The 15,197-nt window shown below is 37.3% G+C and overlaps 1 long non-coding RNA gene across 1 annotated transcript; it reads right to left on the bottom strand.

The window, feature by feature from the left end:
- Nucleotides 1–5,484: 5,484 nt before the first annotated feature.
- Nucleotides 5,485–14,541, bottom strand: LOC147655414 (uncharacterized). The gene is made up of 3 exons (XR_015279031.1): nt 14,457–14,541; nt 11,676–11,838; nt 5,485–10,585 (listed from the first exon to the last, which is right to left on the bottom strand). It is a non-coding gene; the product is annotated as an uncharacterized LOC147655414 (long non-coding RNA).
- Nucleotides 14,542–15,197: the final 656 nt, after the last annotated feature.

The raw sequence follows: 15,197 nt of genomic DNA, 5'->3' as shown, positions 1-15,197 counted from the left end.
TTTTTACTGCCACTAACTCTTAGCTTAGCTCAGTCCTCTTTCTATCTAAAATCAGTGTCTGTAGCTGAAATTATGGTTCTCCACAGCATGTACATATGACATTACTGTCCTTCCCAGCTCAATTGCCCAGAGCATGGTGCTGATAACACCAAGGTCATGGCTTCAATCCCTGTATGGGTCACTCACTTAGGACCCCTCTGGGTCCCTCCTGCCTCAGACTATTCTGTGATTGTGTGATTTGTGTGTAGGTCAAACACTGCACTGGAGAAAACTTTTATTACTTTGTGCAGCTTTGGTAAGAGTCAAGCCTTATTTAGTTTTTCCATTTTTCTTCTCTGTGCCAGTGTCAGCAGAAATGCTGAAACTCTCCTGGCTGATCAATGTGTTTATTTAACTTGTTTCCAAATAATTTTTTTTAAATAGAAAATTAACACGGAGTAAAGGAAAACAGAATAAAAGTTACTGCATCTACCCTAAGTTATTACTGGAAAAAAGAATTACTGCAACATAAATTACTATTTTTTCTTCACTGCAAAGATGTTAACTTTATCCCAATATGGTTTTCAGCCCCATCAAGTAAATAAAAGCTTTTTTCCTTTATATTTTAATTGATACAAAAAATAGTACAGTACTACAAGAAACTGACATCTGTGCTGACGATGAATGCACAAACACATAAAATTATGAAAGCATTAATTTTCTCATCTTCTGGAAAATGTTGAATGAGGAAAAACTTGATGCTTGGAATCCCAGAATGGCTGGAACTGGGAAAAAAGGGTACAGAGAGTCCACAGTGCTGGTTTTCTTTAAACTGCTTGCCATAAGTAATAGAACTTGAACCCAATGATTTTATTCATATGCCCAAAATTAAGGGAGCATATGGAATTTGGAACAATAATGTATTTGGGAGAACTTTTGGGAATAAGAGAAAATCTATAAGCTAAGAGGATGGATGTTGCAACTGAATACTAAGAGATTCTTGGCTGTAGTTCTTGACATTAGCCTAGCCATGAGGCACAGAGGAAGAAACAGCAAGAAGTTAGTATGAAGTCATGGAGGTGTAATGGCCTTTTTAAATAGAGCAGCAAGACCAGCACCAGCTGCCTGTTCTGGGAGGAGAGCAGGACCCTGAAAAAACTACTCACACAAAAGTTTTCACACTTCTAAGAGAAAATGCAAGACTAGAACTGCAAACCTGCAGGCTTCCCAGGTTATAATGGAGGCTATAGCTAGAAGTAAGCATTTTTTCATTTTAGTATTTTGTTTTCTGTTGATAATGAAGATTTTGGTAGAAGCAGTCAATTCCGTACCCTAAGTTTAAACTAACAACATTTAAGGAGACGCCACTGTTTAAAAGTGTTATACCTAGGAAAACAATTTGAAGGAAGAGTTTAGATTCTCTCCCAGAACCTTGGGAAATATTAAATATGTTTGTAATGAAGCACTTGTCTACTGTTAAGAGGTATGTATATAGCATATGCATATGCATATTTCTAGCTATAATACATATAGCTAGAAATAGACTGAAGGGTACCGGTGTGTAAGGAAGGAATACTACATCACTGAGTGTTTAGTCCTAAATAAAATTATTGAAATACCATATTTTTCAGAAGTTTCACTGATTTTGATGTATGAAAAATAAGTTTTTCTTTAAATTATTTTTATGTTGTTATTGGCTGGTTAGGTCTGCCCAGTTTTCCAATCTTCCCTGGGAATTTACACTGAAAGGATTAGAAGGGAATCTAGGAACTGCAATTCCTGGCCAAACCCTCACTGTATCTCAATAACACACAACATTAACTGACTGCTAGAACATTTGGCCCTTCTGTCCAAGACTGCAACATGATGTCAAGAATTGACAGAGAGTGAAAAGCACTAGCCAATACAAACATCAGTTAAGAAAAAAAGTAAGATTACATAGTACATTGTGTCAATCTGATATGCAGAATCACAGAATATCCTGAGTTGAAAGGGACCCACAAGGATCATCGAGTTCAGCTCCTGGCCCTGCACAGAACATCTCCAGGAGTCACACCATGTGCCCAAGAGCATTGTTCAAACACTTCTTGAACTCTGTCAGGCTGGGGCTGTGACCACTGCCCTGGGGAGCTGTTCCAGTGCCCAAACACCCTCTGGGGAAGAACTTATATCTAATATCCAACCTAAACCTCCCCTGACACAACTTCAGGCCCTTCCCTCAAGTCCTGTCACTGGTCACCAGAGAGGACATTGGGGCCTGCCCCTCCACTTCTCCTCATTAGGAAGTATCCAAATGTGGAAGTATCCCAATAAAAATGTATCCACAGTGTTGTTTCATTCCCATGAAAAACAAAACAAAACAAAACAAAACCACAAAAAGAAAATTATGATAGAAAATGTATCCAATCTTCCATAATCCTTTACAACTACCATAGCTTTATTTTCTTCATTTTCATGTGAGAAGCTGACAAGGCTGTTGTTGCTCTCCTGTTGATCCTGGTAGCTCTGGCAGCTGTTAGCACAAAGACAAATCTTTGTTCCTAGGAGACCCAGGAGATTGTTTCATATGAGCCACAAGGATTAATGCAATAAAAAGAATGGATTCACAATATTTTAAAGCCTTCTTTCTTTTCAGCAATCAGTAGAGCACATCTGAAATTGAAAGAATCAGTACACACTTCCTGTCTGGCTATATTTGTGAGGGTCATCCCACTGCCTATTTCCAATGTAAGTGAATAAATTATTTAAAGAATATTTAAAACTAGTACACATTCTAGAAAATGGTCATTTTTATTTCATTTGGCATGACAGGATTAAATATTTAGAATATTTATTAATATCTTTTAACCAAACAGGTTAAAAGTCTCTTACAAGTCAAAAAAAATGTCATGTTAATCCCATGTTAATCCAACAGTAGTCCAGTCACTAATGGGACACCAGTATGTAGTTAAGATCCTCTCACCAAACTAAAATTTATTTGGCTTCTGCAAGCTACACTCATGAGTCAGTTTAGGATTTTTTTCTTTACTATAGTCTGATTTTTCTCCCTGTACTTTTCACAGACTGATGATTTCTTCCTGCAGCCGAATGAGTGCCTTGGCTGCAAAATGTTCAATGAACAAAAAGAGAGCAGCTGTAGTTAGTCTCAAGGCATTGAAATATTTGGGTGGAGATAAGCCAATTGTACATCTGAGCAAGTAATTTCTGCCCTGGCATAGGGATTTGCCTTCCTTTGAACACTGAAAGGAGCTATATGACTTTTAACCTGGACTGACCTTTAAAGAGCTGCTGATGACTACTGGAAAACCTTACAAAAGCTTAGACAGAAACAATTCTCCCTGTGTGTCTTATTGTCCCTTCAAATGTATCATTAAACAGAACAGTTCCATCTAAAATATATAACACAGAGTTTTCCAGTCAGAGAAGTAAAATATCGGGCACTTAAATGAGGCGTATGTAAGCTCTAATAGGAAGTGATCATTGTTTTCTTTTTTGTATAAGGCTCCAAAAGTCTTTCCTTGCTGATTAAGCCAGCATTAAATGAGATTTACAGTGTAAAAATATAGCTTCATTGCTTCAAATCCCTCTTTTTTTATCCCAATACCTACAAAAGCTTGGCAGCTCAAGCACTGAGAGCCTTGTCTACAAGGATGACATATATCTATCCCTGTTATTTCATTGTTCATCTTCTTTGTTCTTAATAGTTTACTTTTTTCATATTTAGATCATAAAAATCTTGGGCCAAAGGTCATGTTTTCATTCTGTGTTTGTCTTGATCTAGGCATCCGAACCTCTATTGAAACAACAAAAAACCCCTACAGTTCAAGTATGCAATAACCAGAAGCAGAATATCAAATTTTTCACTGAACAAAAGATAGAATTAATTTGCTTCAAATATGCTGTGAATTTGCTGGCTTTTGTCAGCGTCTAGGCTCTACACACAAGGCTTCCTTTATTTTAACTCTGTATGTCGAAACATTACAGCTGCCTGCAGATCCAGGGGAGTAGGACAGAAACCTAATGAGCTGTGCTCTATATTTTTCTTATGGTGAGGTGCTGATTTAGTCAGATAAGAGGAAGTTAAAAAATGATACCATCAATGAGTGTGAAAAAACTTGTTCCTCAGTCATATTATCTGATTATGCAACTGCACAGATCCCTTTTTTATTTCCTCCCTAAATGTAGATGAGTATTGTTTAAGCCCTGGCTCTTTTCCCACTGTGATTTGGGAACTTGCCATAAAGCTATGCCTGTGGGGTACACATATATCCCTTAAAAGGTTTAAATAAAAATTCACTGAAGTAGTTGTACAAAATAGACCTCCACCCATGGGAATTAAATGGGGGATTGGCATAAAAGGTGGGGTTTAATATCATGCCTCAGCTTCTTTAAAAATACTCCAAAGCTGTGTTTGCATTTGAATTTCTCCCCATGGGAAGGCCCTACTTTAATTTCTTTAAAGGCAATCCTTAAATTTTCCAGCTTTGATATAAGATCTGCCACAGAAATTCTTTCCCAAGGTAGAGTTACAGACAGAGTGTTGGGTTAAAGTAGTTCTGAAAACTTTTTGAAGGAAACTCCGGGTAACATACAGATGGATTTTAAATGGTGAAAAAAATTATGGACATTGTGTATAATGGCATGTAGCATGAGGCCTCATGTGGCAATTCATTGCAAGACTGATGTCTAATACATGCCTTGAGGTTCATTGCCTATTACAATAAGAAAAAATTATCGATGTGGCAGCTGTAGAACTTCAGATCTTTGCAAATAAGGCAGTCTCTACATAACAGGGCCATTTTAGCAATCCAGTTTTGTAAATACTTGCTGTAGCCAATAGATAGGTTGTGGTAAGTGTATTATGAACTATTAAGTAAGTGTAATTTGAAAAGAAGGAAAGCAATAAAGTTTTTTAAGTAATATATTTTCTTATAAAGATGTAGAACAATATATTATATTGTACAACACAATATAGCATTGTTTGAAGGATACTGTGTGGTGAGATAATTCAGGAGAAACATGTTGCCTAAACATGCTGGTTATTCATAGGATCTAAACTCTGGCATTTGCATTAGAGTTTAATGCTGTGAACTTGACATTCCTCAGTATGGACTACATACAAATACAGATGGCTTTAATACTGTAACACTACTATATGTTAGAATGAGTGATTTAGTAAAGTTAGAAAACATATTCTTTCAATTATATGGAAATGCAAAAAAAAAAATTTATAAAACTTGCAAGGTATTTGACCTCGATTGAATTACATGATTGATACTCTTGCATAAATATATTTCAAAATTTGGGGCCCACTCCAGCAGAAGATGTCCATGGCCTTCCAGGTCATTCAAACCCTGCTGGCTGCAGAGGAAGCCAAGGGTGTGGGAGGAGAGAAAGAAAGAATGTTAATAGTTAGAGGCTCTCAGGCTCCTCTTGAAGGGTACTCTGTTGAATTGGGGCCCTAGTTTCAGTTTGATATCAAGGGAAATACAAAATCCTTAGATCTGGCAAATGACTCTTCTTTTATTTTTTTGTTCCTCATCTGTCATGAGCAAGTACTGGCTTTAAACTGATTTTATCAGAGCTGCTCTGACCACCTTCCATTGGGCTGATTTCTGGAGCAAGGTTAGAGAGTGAAGACAATTGCAAAATCTTGTGTTGGTGATAGAGCTTCACTCTTTTCATTCTAAGAACATGCAGAATTTTATTCTGGTTTCAGTCAGGAAAGACTGCTACATAAATCTAGTCTGCCTAATATAGGCCATAGAACTGCATTCCCATGATTCTCCCACCAAGCCTATCATTTCTTTTTGGTATTAGCTTGTTTGGCAACAACAGTGTTATGTATTTGGCTCAAGAACAGGTGTCCTCTTCTTACAGTTAATTTAAATCATTGTCCTGAAAAAAGGTATCTGTCTAGCGGATGAGTTGGAGAACTGACACAAAAAAGAAAGTGTTCATATTTATGAAAACATGAAGCAAAGCATACAGAAAAAGAACTGCTAATTTTACTGAATACTCTGCAACAAAGATGGAGGATATGTGTTATAGTAACTAATTAAATAAGTCAAACTAGTCTATTTAATTAACCCGGGCCAGGATGAGTAAAGGAAATATCTTTGTTTTCTGCATATACAGGCTTGGAAAAGCTTTTCTGTGAACCTTATGCAATGTAGAAGGCCAACACTTTGAAAACACTTTGTATTACAGAAATAAGCCCTCTCCAATTTCATCTGAAGGAGTGTTTAAAAATAAAGCATATGTTAAATAACTACAGTCTCATTAGTAATTTCAAGATATATTATGGAACAGATGCATTCAAAGACCTTCTTACTGGTTTTAAGTGCTATCATCATATGGCAGCAGCTGCTGAAGAGTAAGGCTATGTTGTTTAAGTAGGTCTCAATCACAGTAATTTTTTTTCAGAGAGCAAGCTAAGAAAAATAGGTCAAGTGGAAACTGAAAACACCAGAAATCTCAGAACAAAGTCTGTTCTTATAAAAGAACAATCCAAATCTTCATCCAAAACAAACTTTGGCATTTTTAAAATTTGCCCACTGATATCCTCTCACTATGATATGAATAATTCTTACGACTAATCTGGCTGTTATCACTGTTATTCAGTGCTACAGTTACAGTAGTTTACAGTCACTAGTAGTTTATTTACTTTACAATACAACTAAAAGGACTATGGGTCAAACTGGAGATGTACTGATGAGAGCCAAGTAACTCCACTGACCTGACTTGGGGGTGCACAGAATCACATGCAGAAATTTTAAATGCACTAGCCTTGCCAGCTGAAGACTTTAAGGCTTCTGGTGCCCTCTCACTGTCTACTACCAGAAGGTTCCTGCCCTCATTTCTCTGCCAGAAGGCAGGAACTTTTTAACACATTTCTGGCAAAGTTGGCCAGGTGAACTCAAGTGACCTTTTGCAGCTGGCTTTACCAGAAGTGGATTAGTGACCGGTGTGATGCCATTTGCTTGTAGAGTTTCATTAACTTCCTCCAGAAGACGAGCTCTGTCTATGACTATGACTCTTTGTGAAGCTGATTTCTACCCATGGACTGAGAAGACAGTCCAATAATAGACTTGATGAAATAAGACTAGCAATTTAATGAGGGAGTAAGAACAGGTTGTATGGAGAAAATTTCTTTGTGAGAGTAAGAATAGGCAAATCTCTCATGCCATTTCTGAGCACTGTTCAGATAGCCGGCTTCTACCCAAAAGAAAGGAACTGTATATTATTAACAGAAAACCAACATCAAAATATAAGAAAACATGTTTAAATTTTTTTCCAACTCTCCCTTAAAATAAAACTTTTCACTGTATACTACTGTATTTGCAATCTAATATTAAACTGAAGAGGTACAGGCTGGTCCTCCACTCACTGAGTGTCATCTGCAGTTATTCCACTCTAAAGTCCTCCTTTATTTCACCTTGAATATTGGTTAAATTTAAATCTTATGTTGTATCTATGGTCCTATAAGAAAATATGATGCAGAAAGGGAAGACAATCAAGGTAGCATAGCACTTCCAATTTTTCAGCTAAATCAGTGAACCTGTGGTTGGCACTCAAAAGGACTTCTGGTGCAAAATGAGGGAGTTGCCTCTTGGGGGAAGAGAAAGGAAATAGAAAAAAAAATGTTTAAGTAAGAGTGGAATATTACTTTGGACTGGATTCAGCAGGCGTGGGACTGACCTGCGGAAGTAGCAGTTAAGGAGAGAGAATTTAAAATGCAAGAAGGAGAATTTAAATCTATATGTAAAGCTCTGTAAAACAACTACAGCTCTTTTTATTCTCATTGTTACTTTTTATGCTCTTTGATAGCGACTGTCTTTGTTAGAAGTGTAGGAACATGCTCTTTTTCACACAAGACAGTGCTCATAAGTGAAACTTATTGTTCATATAGTGTCACCAACACTGTCTTTCTGGCTGTTATGAGCAAGCTGACACCTGATCACATAATAAGAACACGGAAGATATCACTCAGTGGTCTCTGGAGCAGGAAGTAATCTGATGCCAGGAGCAGGTGTGAGATGAAAATGTGTTAGAGACATAAGTATGGAAAAAATGTCAGATCCAAAGCTCTAGAGAGATAAGAATTACATTTTTCTGATCTAAAGTAACTTTCAAAAAAATAGTCTTGCAAGAAAACAAATAATTTTCCTGGAATGTCTTTTCTGCATTTATTTTTGTGCAAACTTGTTATTTGTTTCATTTGTTAAAAAAAAATAAAATATAATGACAGGATGAGAAAAACAGGATCTCTACCTAAGTTTTAGAGAAAGACATGTAGCACAGTAGCATGTCTCTGTTTGCTATCTAGCATTGTTCAGGTTGGGAGATAAGGAGAAACAAACCGCTGATAAGAAAGGAATTTGAAGAAGATTAAATATTTTAAAAGCTATAAAGTAGGGCAAAAGTGAAGCAATTCAAGAGTTTAAACATGAGAAATATTTTATTACTGATTAACCGAGAGCTGAAGATACCCTAACGTATTTCTTGGCCTTTTCAAGGAGGGTTTGGATGGAGCTCTGAGCAACCTGGTATAGTAAAATGTGTCTCTGTCCATGGAAGGGGGCTTGGAACTTGAGGATCTTTAAAGTCCCTGCCAATTCAAAATATTCCACGATTCCATGATATTCAGATCAGCCTTGAACTGATCTAACAATGCTGGGAAAAAGACAGTAATAGGAAAACTGACAACCAGCACATTCATTGACATACCATGGACTGAAACAGGGATCTGTAGAGCTCTGCACAGTTACACCTTGCATTAAATGGATGTGATCTTAAAACAATTCACATAATCTCTGAACTGTCAGAGAAGGGACCCATCATACTTTTCCATACCCAAATGACATAGACTCAATGACTGTATGTGTAGAGATCACTTAAACCACTGAACTGTTCTTCTCTATAGTAAATAGTCTCAAATAGAAGATGTGTTATGGGTAATACTGTGGAGTGCAGCCTTTCAGTAATGTTAATCCTTACAGCCACCACAGATTTATCAGTGCTTGACTATGAGACAGAATTAGTCACTCCAGCACAAATCTGATACAACACCATTTACTTGCCTTTCTGAGGAGTGACTGCTTAGTTTCTGTTAACATAAATTTTGTACATGTAATGCATTTCTCTCTGCATTCCAAAACTCAGTCCTGTGTTCAATTTTCACAGAGCATGGTGGCTACAGATATTTAATAGAAGGGTTCTTATGGTAAAACCTGGGTGTTATAAAGCATAGATCTGAATTTATTAAAAATGTAGAAAACATTCCAAACCAAATAGAATCTTTCTTGATCCTATTTTTATTTTTAAGATTGAATTTGTGTTACCATGCAGTTGCTGACCAAACTTTTCTAAACTGTATTGTTAACATATAATTTAAAAAATACCCACACCAATAACTTTGCCTCATTAAAGTACAAGTTTATGTAAGTTTTACCTGACTGCAATGCCTTCTAATTGAAACTGGATATTACAATACTCTGATATTTAACCCAATTCTTTACAAAGTTCCTGAAATGCGATTGCAATTTTTAAATTTTGCATTGCATTCGCATAAAATGACACATTGAGATTGCATCAATATATCTTGGGATAGCACACCTTGGGACACAGAACTTGCTATAGAATCTGTGTCACATAAATCTTGAAGAAAGCAGCACTAGAAATTTTGCCCTCAACGTCTAAAAAAAGCTGAATTGTTGAAAATCACCTATGCTTTTTTCACAGAAAGAAGATTCATGGCCACTAATTATGGCTAATAAAGTTAATACATGTTTACAGGCTTTGAGAGAGATTTTTCTCAGCCTTCATTAGCTGCAAGTTAAACAAAAGGGAATCTTATATTTTTCTTCTGTATTTCTTCTATTTCACCTGAAAGAAACTTGTGTGTTGGATTAATAGGGGTATTTGGTCAAGTTTTGGGCACTTTCCCTGACAACTTTATTGCTTGGTGTATTAGATTAGATTCAGCATGGTTCTCTTAGATTTGATATGTTTTTTGATATGAGTATGCCTGCTAATCTATCAAGTAAACACAGACCTTTTGCTGGTTTGGCCAGAAAACAACATACCTAGGGCTTGAGCCATGTGACATCACTGTTTCCACTTCTAAGTTATTGCTGAGGACTCAGCAAACATATTCCTATGTCATTTCAGTCTAAAATTGGTGCAAAAATATTTTTCATCCTAACCTAATTAGCAGTAAGTGATGTTGACAATCTGAGAAGACTGTTCATACTTCTAATGGGGAAAAAATAATCCTTCCAATATGTTTGCTGGTCTCATGAGTCCACTGCAATGTGTTGCCTTCCACCATTCGATTAGGTAAAGTAGGATAATTTCCTTCTTCTGTTTGCACTCTTGGGAAGCCTGTGGATCATGACTATATCGTGCATTTGGCCCAGACCCAAGTCCATGACCTTTCCTTGAAAAACTTCTGATACTTATATTCCTTTGTCCAAACACTAGAGGTTTGTTACTTCCATGTTCACACAGTTTATGAAACAGCTCCTGGTTACTGAGTTCTTAGACTGCTACAGGTTTCATGCATTGGATCAGTCTGCCCAGGGAAGCAGGTGAGTCACCATTCCTGGAGGAATTTAAAGACAGGTAGATGTGGCACTCAGGGATATGGCTTAGTGGTGAATTTGGCAGTGCTGGGTAAACAGTTACATGTGATAATCTTGGAGGTCTTTTCTAATCTGTGATATTCCATGATCCTCTATCCTCCTCATCAGACAAAGATGCATTCACTAATTTGCAAGGCACGTGTTGGTTATTGCAGCTGTAAAAGTACTGGCTGGCACTGGGCTGCCCCTCAATATTTCAGCTGAAACCTAGCTCTCACTGAGGAGGTCTCAGGGTTACTGCTGGCCCATTTCAAAGCAATGAAAGCCATATGCTGCTTGCCAAGGGTTAGCTGCAGTAAACTGGTTCCACTGGAAACGGATTGAGGGCTGCTTTTCCACAGCTGTGACACCAGTTAAGGAACTGTTATAGTTCTACCCCTCAGCCCTTAATTTCCTCATGGTTTCCACCTGTCAGTTCCAGCCCAGTCTACCCTCTAGAAGGCATTTTGATTTACTCAGCAGAGCTGATTTTTCACTGAACTTTTTGATACTGCTTCAAGTTGTGATTGCAGAAAATGGTATAATTTGTTCATGGGAGGCTGGAAGAAGTCCATGATTTGGTTAGGGCACAAATTTGTAGACTCAGACCCACAGAAATAAAGAAACATAATACACAAATCAAGAAATATTAGAACAAGCTTTGAAATTTGACCTTGGACTTTGTATATCAAGATACTATGTCATGAATATCAACTTCTTGAATAAAGCATTGGAAAGTAATTGGAATTTGCTGGTTAAATTTTTACATTACTTAATCTGTGAGCGACACAGATTTTGCTTTCCAAGCCTGGCCGTGGAATTTCAACCTATCACCATTCATCTGATTGGAAATTGGTTGGTTTCATTCCATGACTTTGACAATATAAAACCTGATTTAATTCTTTCTCAGTTTAGAGGTACACAGGACTTATTAACTACTATGGAACCAAGAATAACACACCTGGCTTGGAGTGGACCTTCTGACAGCTTAACAAGATTTACAATGGGGGTCATAAGACAAGATGGATTCCAAGGTCAAGTGGAAGATTTAATCCAGAAAAGTATCCTTACCCCATGAGAAGACACCCTTTATATCGTCCCTCTTTGGCACGACATTTAGAGTGCCATTTCTTCAGGTTTCTTGCAGCTTGCAGGCATGATTGAAATGTGGAAAGAGTTTCCAGTGTTGGCCTTGGATAGCTCTGAATGCCAGCTCCTAGTTTTATGGCAGGGTCTACTGAAAGAAGAGAAAGGAGTCTTAAAGACCATTAAACTTGTCATTGCCTACTCTTAACCCCCATTACCACTAGAACTCTATTTAGTAAAAATCCAGAAGGTGGCATTAATTATTCAACTTGTTCATTGGCCATCCATGCAACACTCAACAGACATATGAGGTATAAATACAGAGCTGAGCAATTCAGACTGAATAGCAACACAAAACTTTTACTTTTCCATATACCAGTGGAATACTTCAAAATAATTTAAGGTTCACTTCAATCTTTTTTTGATAGGATTTATCATATTGTTTAACTCAATCATAGTAACAAAGCCACTGCATAATCACCACACATAGAGCATGGAGGCAATTGCATTGCATCTTGCTCCAGAACAAAGATTTAGGTCCACATAATAAGAAGCATATTTCTAACTTTTAGACAAAAAATTGCTGGTTTTTTTCAACACTATCCTAAAGTTTTAACCATCAAAGCACCTCAAGTGGTGATCAGTATGTCTATATTTCTTAGAGCTGGTTGAAACTTATTCAGTGAAACTCTGATTTGCTGAAGCATATTATTATGTCAAAGTTAGAAATATTTCAGTAAAGTTCATGACTTTTGGAAGTAATCATATTGTGAGGGGAAAAATGAAGTGATAAATTCCCAGCATTGTAACTGCTGGGAAACCAGGCATAAGGGGGATTTCAACCGGAATCTTTGGATAGTGTCCCAGCTGTCACCTCCTGTTGTAATAATGCAGTAGGAATTTATGTGTCGGTCTAAAAAGTGATAATTCAATACTATTCCAGTGATAGAAAATAAATTGGAAGGCTTTTGTTTGCATGCCAGTGTAGTACAAAATACATTCAATTTCCACAGAAGGTTTTCACAAAATGAAACCACTATTCTTTGGTCAAGTCTGATATTTTAATGCATTTGTTTTGCTCATGGGAAAACTGGCAAAGCAATTTTAAAGGGTATTCAATATGTCAGTTATTCAGAAAAAGCATGGGGATAAATCTACATACAATAGTAATGACAGAGCTCAGGCATGAAGAAAATTTTTCATTTGCAAAGTCTTGGGATGTAGGATATTGTGCTTCATAGGTGCAGTTCCTTGAGTAAGCAGCAAACCTGCACTACAAGGGGTTTAGTCCATTTGTCCAGAGGCTGCTGGTAAACTCATAGCTTGCTGCTAAATAATTATTTGGAAACCACTTGCTGCAGGGTCTGTTCTTTGCCACTGCTGTTCAATCTCCCAGGAGACACAGTGTGATACTTTCACATGCAAGAGGCTTTTCTGGTCTTCTTATTTTGCTTTCTCCCACATATAGAGGGTTTCTCTTTAGAAAACAGTATCTAGTGGTTTCATCCCAGCACCACAGAACTGAGTTTTACTAGGTCAGTAACTTCTGCTGTGTAAAGCTATAGGGCAATTTGTAGCAACAAAAAATAAACAACAAAACAAAACCCAACTCAAACCAAACCAAACCAAACCAAACCAAACCAAACCAAACCAAACCAAACCAAACCAAACCAAACCAAACCAAACCAAACCAAACCAAACCACCACAACCACCACTACCAAAACCCTCCCAAAACCCCAAACCACAAAACAAAACAAAACAAAACAAACTGAAAAAAACCCTCTCCATCTGACCCCACCAAGAAACACCAAAACAAAACAGCAAAAAAAAAACCAAACCAAAAAACAGCAACAACACAACCTAGAGCTCAACATAGCAAAAGAAATTATGCTAGTTTATGCGTACTAAATGGCATACGTCTTCTTAAATGAAATTTCTAAGACAACCTCAAACTTCTGTCTTCACCCAAAATTCCAAAAACACAGAAGAAAGGTTTTCTGTGTTACTATTGTTGTCTTTGGTTGCTTTTTAGAATTCTACACAGATATGTGTTTTTTCCCCCGAACATTGAATACTTTTCATGGCTGCTCCTAAAGTGACCCCTAGATGAAGATACACTCCTGTATTGCCCTCTTCAGTAACAACAGTATTGTTCTTTCAAAACTTCAGTGGGATTTAATGAGATTTAAATTTTAAAATTTTTGAAGAGTTTTGGAAATCCTTTACTTGACACTTAAGCTGCAAAACAAAGCACAGTGGTACTTCATGAAGGTGCTATGTGGTGAGAGGAAACTTATTTGCTAGGAACAACAATATTCTACAAAGGGTAAAAATGAAAAGAAAGAAGAAGAAAAAAAAACAACTAGCACAAGAAAATGTAAAAGCTATCTTTGTCTAGCTTGATTTCATTTTCAAAGCAGCAAGTGCTTCTGTTCAGGATTTCATTCTTCTCTCTACATGGTTCGTGTGGGTAGGAAACTGCTTTCAAGAAATCTGCTCCTGATTAAGCATGCTTTTGCACCTGACTGAGCTGAGAAAAGGCTGAGAGAATTGGGTTTGTTCAGTTTGGAAAAGAGAAGGCTTTGGGGTGAACTAATTGCAGATTTCCAGTACTTAAAGGGGACTTATAAAAAGCAGGGAGAGACTTCTTATAAGAGCATGAAGTGGTAGGATTGGGGGCAATGGCTTTAATGTGAAAGAACTTATGTTTGGATCAGACACCAGGAAAAAAACTGTGAGTTGGTGAGGCACTGGAACAGACTGACCAGAGAAGCTGTGGATGCCCCATCCCTGGAGGCGTTCAAGGCCAGGCTGGATGGGGCTCTGAGCTACCTGATCTAGTTGTAGGTTGGAACTAGATGCCCTTCAAGATCCCCTTCCAATCCAAACCATTCTATGATTCTATCCTTCTATGACATTAGGGGAAAACTGGTCCCTAAGGAAACCTGTGGAGTGCAAATGCAGTGCAAGTACAGTGTAGGATCTCTGTTCAGAGTTCACTTTCTCATACTTGTGGTCTGCCTGATATTGACAGGAAAAATCCCTCGGAAGCAGCCACAAGAGGGAGCAGATACGATTCTCTATAAGCACAGGCAGCTGCTCTGTAGAGTTGAGGGTTCTCTTGAATTCCCTTTCAAAGCAAAGTAGTTTACCAGTCTCTCCAGTAAAAGCTCATGACAAATGTCTGCTGTTACATTTTCCCCCCTTTTCTTTCCTTCATGGAATAGCTCTTTATTTGAGATACATTGCCTATTTCTTCTATTTCTTTTTTTTTTTTCTTTTTTTTTTTTTTTTTCCTAAAATTCTTCCCTGAATTAGAACTACTGTCTTTGAAACAGTTTCTGTGTTCTGGTAAAAACAGATGAGTAATACAAGTGTTTTAGTGGCTTGTGTTCTACATTTTCTCTGAAGTAAGGGCATCATTCCACAGCAAAAACTCAAGAGTCGACCTCATGAAAAGTGACAAAGTAACAGAAGAAGGCTTAAGTGAAAACTATTTGGAAAAA

The sequence above is a fragment of the Cyanistes caeruleus genome, chromosome 1 (assembly GCF_971803275.1).
Source record: "Cyanistes caeruleus chromosome 1, bCyaCae1.hap1.1, whole genome shotgun sequence".
NCBI classification, from domain to species: domain Eukaryota; kingdom Metazoa; phylum Chordata; class Aves; order Passeriformes; family Paridae; genus Cyanistes; species Cyanistes caeruleus.
The sequence above is the reverse complement of the archived record's forward strand: the minus strand, read 5'-3'. Positions and strand labels throughout refer to the sequence as shown.